This window comes from Callithrix jacchus, chromosome 2 (genome assembly GCF_049354715.1).
Source record: "Callithrix jacchus isolate 240 chromosome 2, calJac240_pri, whole genome shotgun sequence".
In the NCBI taxonomy this organism is placed as follows: domain Eukaryota; kingdom Metazoa; phylum Chordata; class Mammalia; order Primates; family Cebidae; genus Callithrix; species Callithrix jacchus.
The window spans coordinates 2,808,127-2,824,169 of NC_133503.1; the positions used below are offsets into that span (position 1 = coordinate 2,808,127).

General features: G+C 46.5%; 1 protein-coding gene and 1 long non-coding RNA gene across 11 annotated transcripts in view; one reads left to right on the forward strand and one right to left on the reverse strand.

Annotated features, from left to right (window-relative positions):
* Nucleotides 1-4,999, reverse strand: part of ZNF713 (zinc finger protein 713) — a 51,080-nt gene extending 46,081 nt beyond the window's left edge. For 5 of the 6 annotated variants that reach the window (XM_054252415.2, XM_035291933.3, XM_008984145.5 and 2 more), the window contains exon 1: nucleotides 4,579-4,784. The gene's annotated coding sequence lies outside the window, so the exon portion shown is untranslated. Of the gene's footprint in view, nucleotides 1-4,578; nucleotides 4,785-4,885 lie in introns of those variants that run through there. The other variant, XM_035291932.3, reaches the window with a different exon arrangement.
* Nucleotides 5,000-7,724: 2,725 nt separating this feature from the next.
* Nucleotides 7,725-16,043, forward strand: part of LOC128931440 (uncharacterized) — a 133,493-nt gene continuing 125,174 nt past the window's right edge. For all 5 annotated transcript variants that reach the window (XR_013528402.1, XR_013528406.1, XR_013528407.1 and 2 more), the window contains exon 1: nucleotides 7,725-8,035. This is a non-coding gene — a long non-coding RNA (uncharacterized LOC128931440). The remainder of the gene's footprint in view (nucleotides 8,036-16,043) is intronic.

Sequence of the window (16,043 nt, forward strand, 5' to 3'; positions counted from 1 at the left end):
ACACAGGCACATACATACTTGACAGAACGCACACCACACTATATGCGTTGTTCTGCAACGCTCTTTTTTTTCTTTTAGAATTTTTTTCTTTTCTTTGTTGAACATTATTTTTTTCACTTTTTTTTTTTTCTTCTTTTTTTTTTGAGACGGAGTTTCACTCTTGTGACCCAGGCTGGAGTGCAATGGCGCGATCTCGGCTCACCGCAACCTCCGCCTCCTGGGTTCAGGCAATTCTCCTGCCTCGGCCTCCTGAGTAGCTGGGATTACAGGCGCGCGCCACCATGCCCAGCTAATTTTTTGTATTTTTAGTAGAGACGGGGTTTCACCATGTTGACCGGGATGGTCTCAATCTCTTGACCTCGTGATCCACCTGCCTCGTCCTCCCAAAGTGCTGGGATTACAGGCTTGAGCCACCGTGCCGGCCCCATTAATATGTTTTTCTTCATTTGAATTCTATCATTATTTGTAGCTTAAACTTTTTTGTTTGTTATTTTTTTCTTTTTTTTTTTTTTTGAGATGGGAGTCTTGCCCTGTCACCCAGGCTGGAGTGCAGTGGTGAGATCTTGGTTCACTGCAACCTCTGCCTCCCAGATTCAAGCGATTCTCCTGCCTCAGCCTCCCAAGTAGCTGTGACCGCAGATGTGTGCCACCACACCCAGGTAATAACCTTGTAACTTTGGAAAGGTATTTAAACTGAGTTTTAGTTTCGTTCATATTTATATTAGAAAGTTGAAACTGAATTATTTCTTAGTTCCTGTATATAAACTTCTAATTCCATATTTATTTGCTGATGAACTAATCAAATAGTAACTTTTCATGTAGAGTTCATTCAAAACTTAATAGTTTAATGCCTTAACCTATGCTAGGAATTACTCCAAGTATGTGTGGGAGTAGGCATACGCCTTAATTTTTTTTTGACACAGAGTCTCACTCTGTTGCCAAGGCTGGAATGCCGTGGCACGATCTAGGCCTACTCTACAACCTCTGCCTCCCGGGTTCAAGCACAATTCTCCTGCCTCAGGCATGCACCACCATGCCCAGCTAATTTCTGTATTTTTAGTAGAGACGGGGTTTCACCATGTTGCCCAAGCTGGTCTCGAACTCCTGACCTCAGATGATTCGCCTGCCTCTGCCTCCCAAAGTGCTAGGATTACAGGTGTGAGTCACCGAGCCTGGTTTTTCCTTAATATTTGATTCTCCCATGTATCTGTGATATCAGGATAATTCTTCTTATATCTTTATAAGAATTCTCTTAAGGGATACATTTTTTTTTTCTTGTAATGATGATTTTATTGAGGCAGTTTTAACCTTACGGCAGATTAGAATTCTCAACTCATTTTTATATTATAACTGTTATGGACTAAATTATGTTCCACACCCCCAAATATGTTGAAGTCCTAACCCCCAATGTGACTTTATTTGAAATAGGGCCTTAAAGATTGTAATTGTTTTTTTTTTTTTTTTAAGATAGAGTCTTACTCTGTTGCCCAGGCTGGAGTGCAATGGTGTGATCTCGGCTAACGGCAACCTCAAGCAATTCTCCTGCCTCACCTTCCCAAGCAGCTGGGATTACAGCCGCCCACCACCACGCCTGGCTAGTTTTTGTATTTTTAATAGAGATGGGGTTTTGCCATGTTGGCCAGGTTGGTCTTGAACTCCTGACCTCAGGTGATCTGCCTGGCCTGTAATTAAAGTTATAAAGGGTCATAAAGGTGGGGGTCTTAATCCAATAGCAGTAGTACCCTCATAAAAAGAGGAAGAGACACCAGGAGTGCATGCACACAATGGAAAGGCCAACAGAAGAGGACACAGAGAGAAGCCAGCTATCTGCAGGCCAAGAAGAGATGCTACCAGAAACCAACAGGGCAGGCCCTTTGATTCTGAGCTTCCCACCTCTAAAACTGTGACAAAACACATTTCCGTCGTTTACAGCCAGTCTGCAGTATTGTATAGCAGACTGAGCAGGCTAAGACACTCACCAAAGACGCATACTCTAAGGTAAAATTAAAAGCATGGTCTTCACAGTTGACGTCAGTTGAAAATGACACCAACATATATGTTTTTGAGACAGAGTTTCGCTCTTGTTACCCAGGCTGGAGTGCAATGGTGCGATCTCGGCTCACCGCAACCTCCGCCTCCTGGGTTCAGGCAATTCTCCTGCCTCAGCCTCTCAAGTAGCTGGGATTACAGGCACGCACCACCATGTCCTGCCAATTTTTTTGTATTTTTAGTAGAGACAGGGTTTCACCGTGTTGACCAGGATGGTCTCGATCTCTTGACCTCATGATCCACCTGCCTCGGCCTCCCAAAGTGCTGGGATTATAGGCGTGAGCCACTGTGCCCAGTGACACCAACATATTATAAGAACTATAACTCCGGCCGGGTGTTCATGCATGTAATCCCAGCACTTTGGGAGGCCGAGGCGGGTGGATCACGAGGTCAGGAGATCGAGACCATCCTGGTCAACAAAGCAAAACCCCGTCTCTATTAAAAATACAAAAAAAATTAGCTGGGCATGGTGGTGCGCGCCTGTAATCCCAGGTACTCAGGAGGCTGAGGCAGGAGAATTGCTTGAACCCAGGAGGTGGAGGTTGCAGTGAGCCGAGATTGTGCCATTGCACTCCAGTCTGGGTAATAACAGCAAAACTCCGTCTCAAAAAAAAAAAAAAAAAAAAAAAGAAATTCACATACAAATCTGAACTCCAACAAATTAAACTGCCTTTTTTTGGGGGGGAAAAAAAAGGTGCAAGAGTGTAAGGCAAAGCCAGATGTGATATCAAGATCATAAAGGGCTTCAAGGGCATCACTAAGGAAGCAGAACATTTTCCTGATGGCAGCAGGGAGCCACAGTTAAGTTTTCAGCAACGAAGTGACTTTCAAGCAACATTCTTCGCGGAAATAACTACCTAGTTAGAACCTAGTAATTGCTACAACCTATTAAGTGCTACAATCTACCTTTAAGAAAATTGGGTTTTTTTTTTTAACTTTTCTGCATCTTTTAAATGCCTCACAATTCAAGTCAAAAGAAATAGATCAGGCCAGGCGTGGTGGCTCACACCTGTAATCCCAGCACTTTGGGAGGCCAAGGTGGGTGGATCATCTGAAGTCAGGAGTTTGAGACCAACCTGACCAATATGATGAAACCCCATCTCTACTAAAAGTACAAAAATTAGTCAGACATAGTGGCATGTGCCTGCAATCCCAGCTACTCGGGAGGCTGAGACAGGAAAATCGCTTGAACCCGGGAGGCAGAGGTTAGAGTGAGCAGAGATCGTGCCACTGCACTCCAGCCTGGGCAACGAGAGCAAAACTCCGGAAAAAACAAAAAAAAAAAAAAAGAAAAAGAAAAAGATCATTATATGAAAGGACATAATTAAAAGAAATTTGTTTAAAACATTTATTTTATATTTTGAGACAAGGTCTAATTCTACCACGCAGGATAGAGTACAGTGACATGATTCTGGCTCACTGCCACCTCCATCTCCTGGGCCCAAGCCATTCTCCCACCTCAGCCCCCCAAGTAGCTGGGAACTACAGGCACACACCACCAAGCACAGCTAATTTTTCTAGTGTTTTTGTAGCGACGGGGTCTTGCCATGTTGCCCAGGCTGGTCTCCAACTCATGAGTTCAAGTGATCCTCCTGCCTCTGCCTCCCATAGTGCTGGAATTGCAGGTGTGAGTCACCACAACCGGCCTCAACATTTTAAACGAAATAAATAAACGTATAATTACTGCAGAAACTGTCAGGGCAGTAAAAGGAAAGAATCTAGAAACATCCGGGCAAACGCCTTGGCTCGGGCCTTTAATTCCAGAGCTTTGAGAGGCCCAGGCGGGAGGATTACTTGCGCTCAGGAGTTCAAGACCAGCCTGGGCAATGTGATGAGACCCAATCTCTTAACAACAACAACGACAAAAAGCGGGGCGTGGTGGTGCGCACCTGTGGTCCCAGCTACTAGGGAGGCTGAGGCAGGAAGAGCTCTTGAGCCCAGGCGTTCGAGGCTGCAGTGAGCCATGACTGCACCACGGCACTGCAGCCTAAGTGACGAAGTGAGATCCTGTCTCAAAACAAAAACATCAATAAACAGAAACACCTGTGAGTATATACACGCCTGCAAAAATGCCATTAAACTGCAGTTCCGTGGAAAAGTGACTCAACAGGAGTCAAGGCGATGAGAGAAAACGGCAAATCTCTACCTGATCCCTTACCACACATACCATGCCCAATGAAATACAGATGAAAAGCGGAAAAAGAAAAATATCCTTAAAAGTATTTAAACGTCTCACAAGAAAATAAAGGCAACGTTTGCATAATGCTGAGATGAGGGAAAACTTTCCCCCAAAATGACACCTAAGGACGCCTGCCCAAAAATAAACGGCAGATGTTTTTCAGCGTCAGAGTCACTCGCAGACAGTAGTGGGCAATGTGTTTACAGTACTGGAACGGGGAAGACCTTCCTATAAAACACCAAAAATCCGCAAGGGACACGGGGCGGGTGACAGGAAAGGGGACGGCTGCCCCCCCCCCGCCCCCCGCCCCCGCCCCCTCCCGCCCCCGCGTCTTCCCGGAGCGCGCTTACCTTTGCAGACAAAGGGCGCTGCGGCAGGCTCCGCCCCCTGACGCCGCCGCCGCTGCCAGTGTGGACCGGGGCGGGAGAGGGTGCCGAGGGCCCCACCGCCTAAGCCGATGACGCGGGTGACCGGGCTGCTGGGGCCGGTCCAGCCTCGGGCGCCCCAGACCCACTGACTGCAGCCTCCGCGCAATGGCGGCGCCCGGTGCTGCCTCGGATCCCCAATACGCATGCGCCGGCTGCGTCCGAACCCGCTTTCCTCATCGCTGGGGCTCCTGACTCCCACCAGCTCCCCCCCCCCCCGTCTGCTTTTCACCTGCGCTGTGCAGACCCCAGGGGCCGCGGCCTTTGCGTCCAGCCCCCCCCAGAACCTCCCGGTCGGAGAGGGCACGTCCCGTGGTCCCTGCCAATCAGAAGCGTCGGACCGTCCGTCTCCAAGATGACGACTCAAGCCCGCGCTCAGTCCTGGGCCCGCCCCTTCCCATCAATTTCATACTGATGGAACGCGAAATACAGTGATCGTGACATCGGCCGGGCGCGGGGGCTCACGCCTGTAATCCCAGCACTTTGGGAGGCCGAGGCGGGTGGATCACCCGAGGTCAGGAGTTCCAGACTAGCCTGGCCAACATGGTGACATCCCGTCTCTAATAAACATACTAAAATTGCTGGGCGCGGGGGCTCAAGCCTGTAATCCCAGCACTTTGGGAGGCCGAGGCGGGTGGATCACCCGAGGTCAGGAGTTCCAGACTAGCCTGGCCAACATGGTGACATCCCGTCTCTAATAAACATACTAAAATTGCTGGGCGCGGTGGCTCAAGCCTGTAATCCCAGCACTTTGGGAGGCCGAGGCGGGTGGATCACCCGAGGTCAGGAGTTCCAGACTAGCCTGGCCAACATGGTGACATCCCGTCTCTAATAAACATACTAAAATTGCTGGGCGCGGTGGCTCAAGCCTGTAATCCCAGCACTTTGGGAGGCCGAGGCGGGTGGATCACCCGAGGTCAGGAGTTCCAGACTAGCCTGGCCAACATGGTGACATCCCGTCTCTAATAAACATACGAAAATTGCTGGGCGCGGGGGCTCAAGCCTGTAATCCCAGCACTTTGGGAGGCCGAGGCGGGTGGATCACCCGAGGTCAGGAGTTCCAGACTAGCCTGGCCAACATGGTGACATCCCGTCTCTAATAAACATACGAAAATTGCTGGGCGCGGTGGCTCAAGCCTGTAATCCCAGCACTTTGGGAGGCCGAGGCGGGTGGATCACCCGAGGTCAGGAGTTCCAGACTAGCCTGGCCAACATGGTGACATCCCGTCTCTAATAAACATACGAAAATTGCTGGGCGCGGGGGCTCAAGCCTGTAATCCCAGCACTTTGGGAGGCCGAGGCGGGTGGATCACCCGAGGTCAGGAGTTCCAGACTAGCCTGGCCAACATGGTGACATCCCGTCTCTAATAAACATACGAAAATTGCTGGGCGCGGTGGCTCAAGCCTGTAATCCCAGCACTTTGGGAGGCCGAGGCGGGTGGATCACCCGAGGTCAGGAGTTCCAGACTAGCCTGGCCAACATGGTGACATCCCGTCTCTAATAAACATACGAAAATTGCTGGGCGCGGGGGCTCAAGCCTGTAATCCCAGCACTTTGGGAGGCCGAGGCGGGTGGATCACCCGAGGTCAGGAGTTCCAGACTAGCCTGGCCAACATGGTGACATCCCGTCTCTAATAAACATACGAAAATTGCTGGGCGCGGGGGCTCAAGCCTGTAATCCCAGCACTTTGGGAGGCCGAGGCGGGTGGATCACCCGAGGTCAGGAGTTCCAGACTAGCCTGGCCAACATGGTGACATCCCGTCTCTAATAAACATACGAAAATTGCTGGGCGCGGTGGCTCAAGCCTGTAATCCCAGCACTTTGGGAGGCCGAGGCTGGTGGATCACCTGAGGTCAGGCGTTCCAGACTAGCCTGGCCAACATGGTGACATCCTGTCTCTAATAAACATACGAAAATTGCTGGGCGCGGTGGCTCAAGCCTGTAATCCCAGCACTTTGGGAGGCCGAGGCGGGTGGATCACGAGGTCAAGAGATCGAGACCATCCTGGTCAATATGGTGAAACCCCATCTCTACTAAAAATACAAAAATTAGCTGGGCATGGCGGCGCATGCCTGTAGTCCCAGCTACTCGGGAGGCTGAGGCAGAATTGCCTGAACCCAGGAGGCGGAGGTTGCGGTGAGCCGAGATCGCGCCATTGCACTCCAGCCTGGGTAACAAGAGTAGATTCTGATCCTTTTGATTATGAGGTAGACACACTGTTCAATATACATCATAATACGCAAATATTCACCTTCAGAGTAGTCTATGATATTTAGGTAGAAATCTTTTTGTTTTGAGACGGAGTCTTGCTCTGTCGCCCAGGCTGGAGCGCAGTAGCGTGATTTCAACTCCCTGCAACCTCGGCCTCCCAGGTTCAAGCGATTTTCCCGCCTCAACCACAGGCCAGGAAGTCGCGCAGGTAGTAGTAGTCCAGGCAGAGGTAGAGCTCCTTCTCATAGCTATGGGTGGGGGCGGCCTGGCAGGAACCTGCAGACACAGAAAGGCCCTGCTCAGCGACCGCGTCCATGTGTCCGGTCGCCTGTCTCCTGTGACCGCCTGTGGCCGGTGGCCACCTGCTCAAGCGCGCTCCCGGAAGACCCGGCAGTTCAAGACCTCCCAGCTACTTGAACCCCAAATGTCTTTTTTTATTTTTTAAATAAAGATGGGGTTTTACCCTGATGGCCAGGCTGGTCTTGAACTCCTGACCTCAGGTGATCCACCCACCTCGGCCTCCCAAAGTGCTAGGATTACAGGCGTGAGCCACCACGTCCGGCCGAACCCCAGATTTCAAGGCTGCAATGAGCTATGATCCCTGCACAGCACTCCAGCCTGCGAGACTGAGGTCAACCCTGCCTAAAAAATAAAAAATAAAACTGTTCAGGTGTGTAACAGGGAGGGACTGTCTAAAGAAAACAGTCCGATCGGCTCCACGTGAGGGGCGGGCCTTCAGTGACGTCACAGGAGCGCGCCCTCGTCTTTGTGACGTCATATTCCGGCCCCTCGGCGTCAGCGACGTCACAGACGCGGGCCGTCGGCGTCAGCGACGTCAGGGACGGTACAGTGCCTGGCGTTGAGCTGCGTTGTCGTCGGAGTGGTGCCTTGCAACCGTGCTCTCCACGCCAGATCATGCGTGTTGTTGGCCGAAGGAGGATAATTGACAAACTCCGACTCAATTCAGACTTTATGTCGGTCAAAAATAGAAAGCCGTGTCCCGCGGAGGCGGAGGATCCCTTCAGTCCAGGAGTTCTAGTGTAGCCTGGACGGTACGGCGCAACCCCGTCACTGTAGTCCCACCTCAGCCTCCCAGCTACTTGAACCCCGAGGGTCCAGGCTGCAATGAGCTATGATCCCCCCACCGCACTCCAGCCTGCGAAACTGAGGTAAACCCTGTCTAAAAAAACAAAAAAGAAAACTATCCAAGGGTGCAACGGGGGGGGGGGGGACCGTTAAAGAGAACATGAGCCTGGTTGGGTCCTGTAATCCCAGCACTTTGGGAGGCCGAGGCAGGAGGATGGTTTGGGCTTAGAAGTTCGAGGTCGGCCTGGGCAACATGATGAAACTCCATCTCTGTGAAAGATACAAAACAGCCGGGAGTGGTGCACGCCTGGCCTAATTTTTGTATCTTTTGTAGAAATGAGTGTCTCGCTATTTTGCCTAGGCTGGTCTCGAACTCCTGGATTCAAGCGATCTTCTCACCTTGGCCTTCAGAGTTGTTGGGATTACAGGCATGAGCCACTTCGCCCGCCTGGGTTAGGCTGTTTAATAACATAAGAAAATGTTCGGCCCAGCTTGGTGGCTCACGCCTGTAATCCCAGCACTTTGGGATGCTGAGGTGGGCAGATCATATGAGGTCAGGAGTTTGAGACCAGCCTGGCCGACACAGTGAAACCTGGTCTCTGCAAAATATATAAAAATTAGTCGGGTGTGGTAGTGCGTGCCTGTAGTCCCAGCTACTCGAGAGGCTGAGACAGGAGAATCGCTTGAACTGGGGAGACATCATTCCTGGGTGACAGAGCGAGACCCCAGAGTTTGAGATCACCCTGGGTAATGTAGTGAAACCCCGTCTCTAGCAAAAAAAAAAAAAAAAAAAAGTCAGGTGTAACTGTGTTCACCTGTGGCCCCTGCTACTTAGGAGGTGGAGGCAGGAGATTCACTTGAGGCCAGGAGTTCAAGGCTGCAGTGAGCCATGATCATCTTACTGCTCTCCATCCTGAGCAATGGAATGAGACCATGTCTCTAGATAGTTAGCTAGCTAACTAGATAATTGATGCATAGTTTTCTATCAGATTTTTTTCCTAGATTTGAAATTTTTTTTTGAGACAAAGTCTTGCTCTTGTTGCCCAGGCTGGAGTGCAATGGTATGATCTATCTCTGCTCACTGCAATCTCCACCTCCTGGGTTCAAGCGATTGTCCAGCCTCAGCCTCTTGAGTAGCTGGGATTACGGGAGCCCTCAATGACACCCTAATTTTGTATTTTTAGTAGAGAGGGAGTTTCCTCTATATTGGTCAGGCTGGTCTAGAACTCCCGACTTCAGGTGATCCACCCACCTTGGCCTCCCAAAGTACTGGGATTACAGGCATGAACCACCGTGCCGGCCTGAACATGTTTTTCAACAGCATTTTATAGTGTTATTAGTTGTTAATATAATTATGATTTTCTGAAATACAGTATCCTTTACAAAAGCAGTTTTGATAGATAGGTCCTCAACTAAATTTGTCTGATGTTGATGATCTTGGTATGATTTTCTCCAGTTGATTATCACAGTCAGTCAATAATTTCAGGTCACTGTTGGCCTTTGAGGAAGAGCCCAAAGGCAACAAGCAAGGGCGCTGGTGTCCCTAGAAGCATTTTCACCTTCCCTTAAGGTTCCCCTTCATGAACATAGAAGTACTGTATGTAGAATTGACCCAATGCTGCCCCGGCAACTTTGTATATTAGGCCAAATTTATATTCCTTACCTTTATAGGCTGGTGGAATCAGGAGTCACTGTCCAGAGATGCAACAGGGTCCAATCAGATAACATTCTCTGAGTCCATTTCTTTAGCTGTAAAATAAGAATAACAATTATATCCATCTAAAAAGACAGCTTATTGTACTTGAGTATTCTCTTTTTTTTCTGAGATGGAATTTTGCTCTTATTGCCAAGGCTGGAGTCCAATGGCGTGACCTTGACTCACTGCATCTTCCTCCTCCTGGGTTCAAGCAGTTCTCCTGCCTCGGCATCATGAGTAGCTGGGATTACAGGTGCATGCCACCACACCCAGATAATTTTTGTATTTTTAGTAGAGACAGGGTTTTGCCATGTTGGGAGGCTGGTCTTGAAATCCAACCTCTTGATCTGCCCGCATCAGCCTCCCAAAGTGCTGGGATTACAGGTGTGAGCCACCGTGCCCGTGCCCTGCTGATTTCTTAAAATGATATTTTCAGTATTTGATAGATGATGTGTGAGCAGCAATCTTAGTAACACATTACCTGATACTTTGGGAGACTGGAAGATGACAGTGACAGCTGATTTGACCCAGATGTCTCTAATTCTATCATGAGGTGTCTTGGAGGATCAGAGTGAGTTGCTGGTGTGTCCACAAGGAAATGAGCATGGAACTCTCATGACAGCTGTCCTGAGTAGAGTGTGTGTGTGCTGTGCTTGAATATCTCACTGCTCATTTATGCACAGGCTTTCTGGAGACTGAGTCACCAGAAGTATCTGTTTCATAAATAATGTAGCCCTATTTCTTTTCTTTTCTTTCTTTCTTTTCTTTTTTTTTGAGAAAGGGTCTTGCTCTGTTACCCAGGCTGGAGTGCAGCGGTGCGATCTCGGTTCACTGCAGCTTCGGCCTTTCTAGTACAAGTGGTTCTCCTTCCTGAGTAGCTGGGATTATAGGCACTACCATGCCTGACTAAATTTTGTTTTCTCATTAGAGATGGGGTTTCACCATGTTGGCCAGGCTGGTCTTGAATTCCTGACCTCAACTGATAGACCTGCCTTAGCCTCCCAAAGTGTTGGAATTACAGGTGTGAGCCACAGTGCCCAGTCACCCCTATTTCTTTTTTCTTTTTTTTTTTTTTGAGACGGAGTTTCACTATTCTTACCCAGGCTGGAGTGCAATGGCGTGATCTCGGCTCACCCCCTGCAACCTCCACCTCCTGTGTTCAGGCAATTCTCCTACCTCAGCCTCCTGAGTAGCTGGGATTACAGGCACATGCCACCGTGCTCAGCTAATTTTTTGTATTTTTAGTAGAGACGGGGTTTCACCATGTTGACCAGGATGGTCTCAATCTCTTGACCTCGTGATCCACCCGCCTCGGCCTCCCAAAGTGCTGGGATTACAGGCATGAGCCGCTGCGCCTGGCTCTTTTTTTTTTTAAATGTTTCTTCTTTTTGCCTTAGCCATGCATGAGCATATTTCTTTAAGCCTATACATTTTGCACTTGTTAAAAGAATTTGAACATACAGTTAACCAGCTTCCCTTGTTTTTGTATTTTGTATAAACTTAAATGTGTTTTCCAATCTAAATTTTATTTTGTCCCCTTTCTTATATATTTGTATAACTTTAGGTGGCTGTCTTCATTGACGATTTTTTCTCAAAAGCTTAAAATAGATTGTAATTACTGGCAGCAATTTCAAAGTTATTTGAAGAGAAGGGGAGATTTATAATGATACAAATGAAGCAAACTAAAAATGAATGAAGCGAGGGCCGGGTGCGGTGGCTCAAGCCTGTAATCCCAGCACTATGGGAGGCCGAGGCGGGTGGATCACGAGGTCAGGAGATCGAGACCATCCTGGTCAACATGGTGAAACCCCGTCTCTACTAAAAATACAAAAATTAGCTGGGCATGGTGGCGCGTGCCTGTAATCCCAGCTACTCGGGAGGCTGAGGCAGGAGAATTGCCTGAACCCAGGAGGCGGAGGTTGCAGTGAGCCGAGATCGCGCCATTGCACTCCAGCCTGAGTAACAAGAGCGAAACTTGGTCTCAAAAAAAAAAAAAATTAATGAAGCGAGACAGAGGAAAAAGCAACATTTACCTGAGCACATCCCAAAAGAATAAAATTTCAAATGTAACTAGAAAAAATTAAGCTGAAGATCTCAATACAGAAAGAAGTATTGATCCTCAAAATAGCTTTAAAGCCCTGCTTACATTTTGAATGTCGTAACTGTGGCTGTAACTAAGATGGTTCCTTCGGTAATGACCATTTTCTTTTTCAAGATGATGACGATTTTCTACCTTCTTTTTGTTTTTTGAGATGGAGTCTTGCTCTGTCGCCAGGCGGGAGTGCAGTGGCGCAATCTCGGCTCACTGCAACCTCCACCTCCTGGGTTCAAGTGATTCTTCCTCCTCAGCCTCCCGAGTAGCTGGGACCACAGGTGTGTGCTACCGTGCCCGCCTAATTTTTGTATTTTTAGTAGAGATGGGGTTTCACCATGTTGGCCAGGATGTTCTCAATGTCTTGATCTCATGATCCACCAACCTCGGCCTCCCAAAATGCTGAGATTACAGGCATGAGCCACCACGCCTGGCCGATTCTCCACCTTCTAAGAGACCAAAGACCAATGAACTACCATAACCACCAGTCTCGGAACCCACCAGTGCTGGGCAGCAGAAAGTGAGGGAGTTCAACTTTGGTAAGTTTTCAGTGAAATCCATGACCTTTTCCTTCATCTGTGGACTCTCAATGTGACTTGTGAAAGTTACACCATGCTCTGCAGGGAAATGCTTGAGTGTGTATTACTGAATTATAATCTCATCTTTGTAAAGCAAGAAGCCATTCTTAGTGGCATGAGGTGGTATATCTCAATGTGGTTTTGAGTTGCATTTCTCTAATGACCCATGATGAGCATTTTTTCATATGTTTGTTGGCTTCTTATATGTTTTCTTTTGAAGAGTGTCTGCTCATATTCTTTGTCCACTTTTGGATGGGTTTGTTTTTTTCTTGTAAATCTGTTTCAGTTCTTTGTAGATTCTGGATATTAGCCCTTTGTCAGATGGGTAGATTGCAAAAATTTTTTCCCATTCTGTTGGTTGCCAGTTCACTCTAATGATTGTTTCTTTTGCTGTGCAGAAGCTCTGGAGTTTAATTAGATCCCATTTGTCTATTTTGGCTTTTGTTGCCATTGGTTTTGGTGTTTTGGTCATGAAGTCCTTGCCTATGCCTATGTCCTGAATGGTTTTGCCTAGGTTTTCTTCTAGGGTTTTTATGGTGTTAGGTCTTATGTTTAAGTCTTTAATCCATCTGGAGTTAATTTTAGTGTAAGGTGTCAGGAAGGGGTCCAGTTTCTGCTTTCTGCACATGGCTAGCCAGTTTTCCCAACACCATTTATTAAACAGGAATCATTTCCCCATTGCTTGTTTTTCTCAGGTTTGTCAAAGGTCAGATGGTTGTAGATGTGTGGTGTTGCTCCAGAGGCCTCTGTTCTGTTCCACTGGTCTATGTCTCTGTTTTGATACCAGTACCATGCTGTTTTGGTTACTGTTGCCTTGTAGTATGAAGTCCGGCAGTGTGATGCTGCCAGCTTTGTTCTTTTTGCTTAGGATTGTCTTGGCTATACAGGTTCTTTTTTGGTTCCATATGAAGTTTAAAGTGTTTTTTTTTTTTTCCAGTTCTGGGAAGACGGTCATTCGTAGTTTGATGGGGATAGCGTTAAGTCTATAAATTACTTTGGGCAGTATGGCCATTTTCACAATACTGCTTCTTCCTAACCATGAGCATGGAGTGTTTCTCCATCTGTTTGTGTCCTCTCTTATTTCGCTGAGCAGTGGTTTGTAGTTCTCCTTGAAGAGGTCCTTTACCTCCTTTGTTAGTTGTATTCCTAGGTATTTTATTCTCTTTGTAGCAGTTGTGAATGGGAGTTTGTTCTTGATTTGGCTCTCTGTCTGTTATTGGTGTATAGGAATGCTTGTGATTTCTGCACATTGATTTTGTATCCTGAGACTTTGCTGAAGTTGCTTATCAGCATAAGGAGAGTTTGGGGTGAGGCTATAGGGTCTTCTAAATATATAATCATGTCTTCTGCAAATAGAGACAATTTGACTTCCTCCTTTCCTAATTGAATACCCTTTATTTCTTTTTTCTTGCCAGATTGCTCTGGCTGAAACTTGCAATACTATATTGCATAAGAGTGGAGAGATAGGGCATCCTTGTCTAGTGCCAGATTTCAAAGGGAATGCTTCCAGTTTTTGCCCATTCAGTATGATATTGGCAGTGGGTTTGTCGTAAATAGCTTTTATTATTTGTGGTAGGTTGCATTGATACCTAGTTTTTTGACAGTTTTTAGTATAAAGTGCTGTTGAATTTTGTCAATGGCCTTCTCTGCATCTATTGAGATAATCATGTGGTTTTTGTCTTTGGTTCTGTTTATGTGATGGATTATGTTTATAGACTTGCATATGTTGAACCCGCCTTGCATCTCCAGGATGAAGCCTACTTGATCATGATGGATAAGCTTTTAGATGTGCTGTTGCAATCGGCTTGCCAGTATTTTATTGAAGATGTTTGCATCTGTGTTCATCATGGAGATTGGCCTGAAGTTTTCTATTTTTGTTGAGTCTATGCTGGGTTTTGGGATCAGGATGATGTTGGTCTCATAAAGTGAGTTGGGGAGGATTCTCTCTGTTTGTATTGTTTGGAATGGTTTCCGAATGATTGGTACCAGCTCCTTTTTGTATGTCTGGTAGAATTCGGCTATGAACCTCTCTGGACTTGGACTTTTTTGGGTTAATAGGCTATTAATTGCTACCTCAACTTCAGCCCTTGTTATTGGTCTGTTCATGGTTTCAACTTCGTCCTGGTTTAGTTTTGGTAGGGGGCTGGTGCCCATGAATTTATCCATTTCTTCCAGGTTTACTGGTTTATGTGCACAGAGTTGTTTGTAGTAATCTCTGATGGTAGTTTGTATTTCTGTGGGATCAGTGGTGATTCCCCTTTATCGTTTTGTATTGCATCTATTTGATTCTTCTCTCTTTTCCTTTTTGTTAATCTGGTTAGCAGTCTATTTTGTTGATATATTTGAAAAACCAGCTCCTGGGTTTATTGATTTTTTTGAAGGGTTTTTTTGTGTGTGTGTCTCTATTTCCTTCATTTCTGCTCTGTATTTCTTGTCTTCTGCTAGCTTTTGAGTTTTTTTTGCTACTGCTCCTCTAGCTCTTTCAATTTTGACGATAGGGTGTCAATGTTAGATATTTCCTCGTTTCTCATGTGGGCATTTATTACTATAAATTTCCCTCTAGACACTGCTTTAAATGTGTCCCAGAGATTCTGGTATGTTGTGTCCTCGTTCTCGTTGGTTTCAAAGAACATCTTTATTTCTGCCTTCATTTCATTGTTTATCCAGTCAACATTCAAGAGCCAGTTCCGTTTCCATGAAGTTGTGTGGTTTTGAGTTAGTTTCTTAATCCTGAGATCTAATTTGATTGCCTTGTGGTCTGAGAGACTGTTATGGTTTCTGTTTTTTTTTTTTGCATTTGCTGAGGAGTGATTTACTTCCCATTATGTGGTCATTTTAGAGTAAATGCAGTGTGGTGCTGAGAAGAATGTACGTTCTGTGGCCGTGGGGTGGAGAGTTCTATATATGTCTGTTAGGTCTGCCTGTTCCAGTTCTGCATTCAAGTCCTGTATATCCTTGTTGTTGATTTTCTGTCTTGTTGATCTGTCCAATGTTGACAGTGGAGTGTTAAAGTCTCCCACTATTATTGTGTGGGAGTCTAAGTCTCTTTGTAGGTCATTAAGAACTTGCTTTATGTATCTGAGTGCTCCTGTATTGGGTGCGTATATATTTGAGATAGTTAGCTCTTCTTGTTATATATTGATCCTTTCACCATTATGTAGTGTCCTTCTTTGTGTCTTCTGTTCTTTGTTGGTTTAAAGTCAATTTTATCAGAGACTAAAATTGCAATCCCTGCCTTTTTTTTTTTTTTGCTCTCCATTTGCTTGGTAGATCTTCTTCCATCCCTTTATTTTGAGTTTATGTGTGTCTTTCCATGTGAGATGGGTTTCCTGAATACAGCACACCAATGGGTTTTGACTTTTTACCTAGTTTGCCAGTCTGTGTCTTTTGATTGGGGCATTTAGGCCATTTACATTTAATGTTAATATTGTTATGTGTGAATTTGATCCTGCCATTTTGTTACTGGTTGTTTTGCCTGTTGGTTGATGCAGTTTCCTCATTGCATCTTTGGACTTTACCATTTGGTATGTTTCTGGAGTTGCTGGTACTGGATGTTTTTTTCTGTGTTTACTGCTTCCTTCAGGAGCTCTTGTAGGGCAGGTCTGGTGGTGATGAAATCTCTCAGTAATTGCTTGTCCATAAAAGATTTTATTTCTCCTTCACTTATGAAACTTAGTTTGGCTGGATATGAGATTCTGGGTTGAAACTTCTTTTCTTTAAGGATG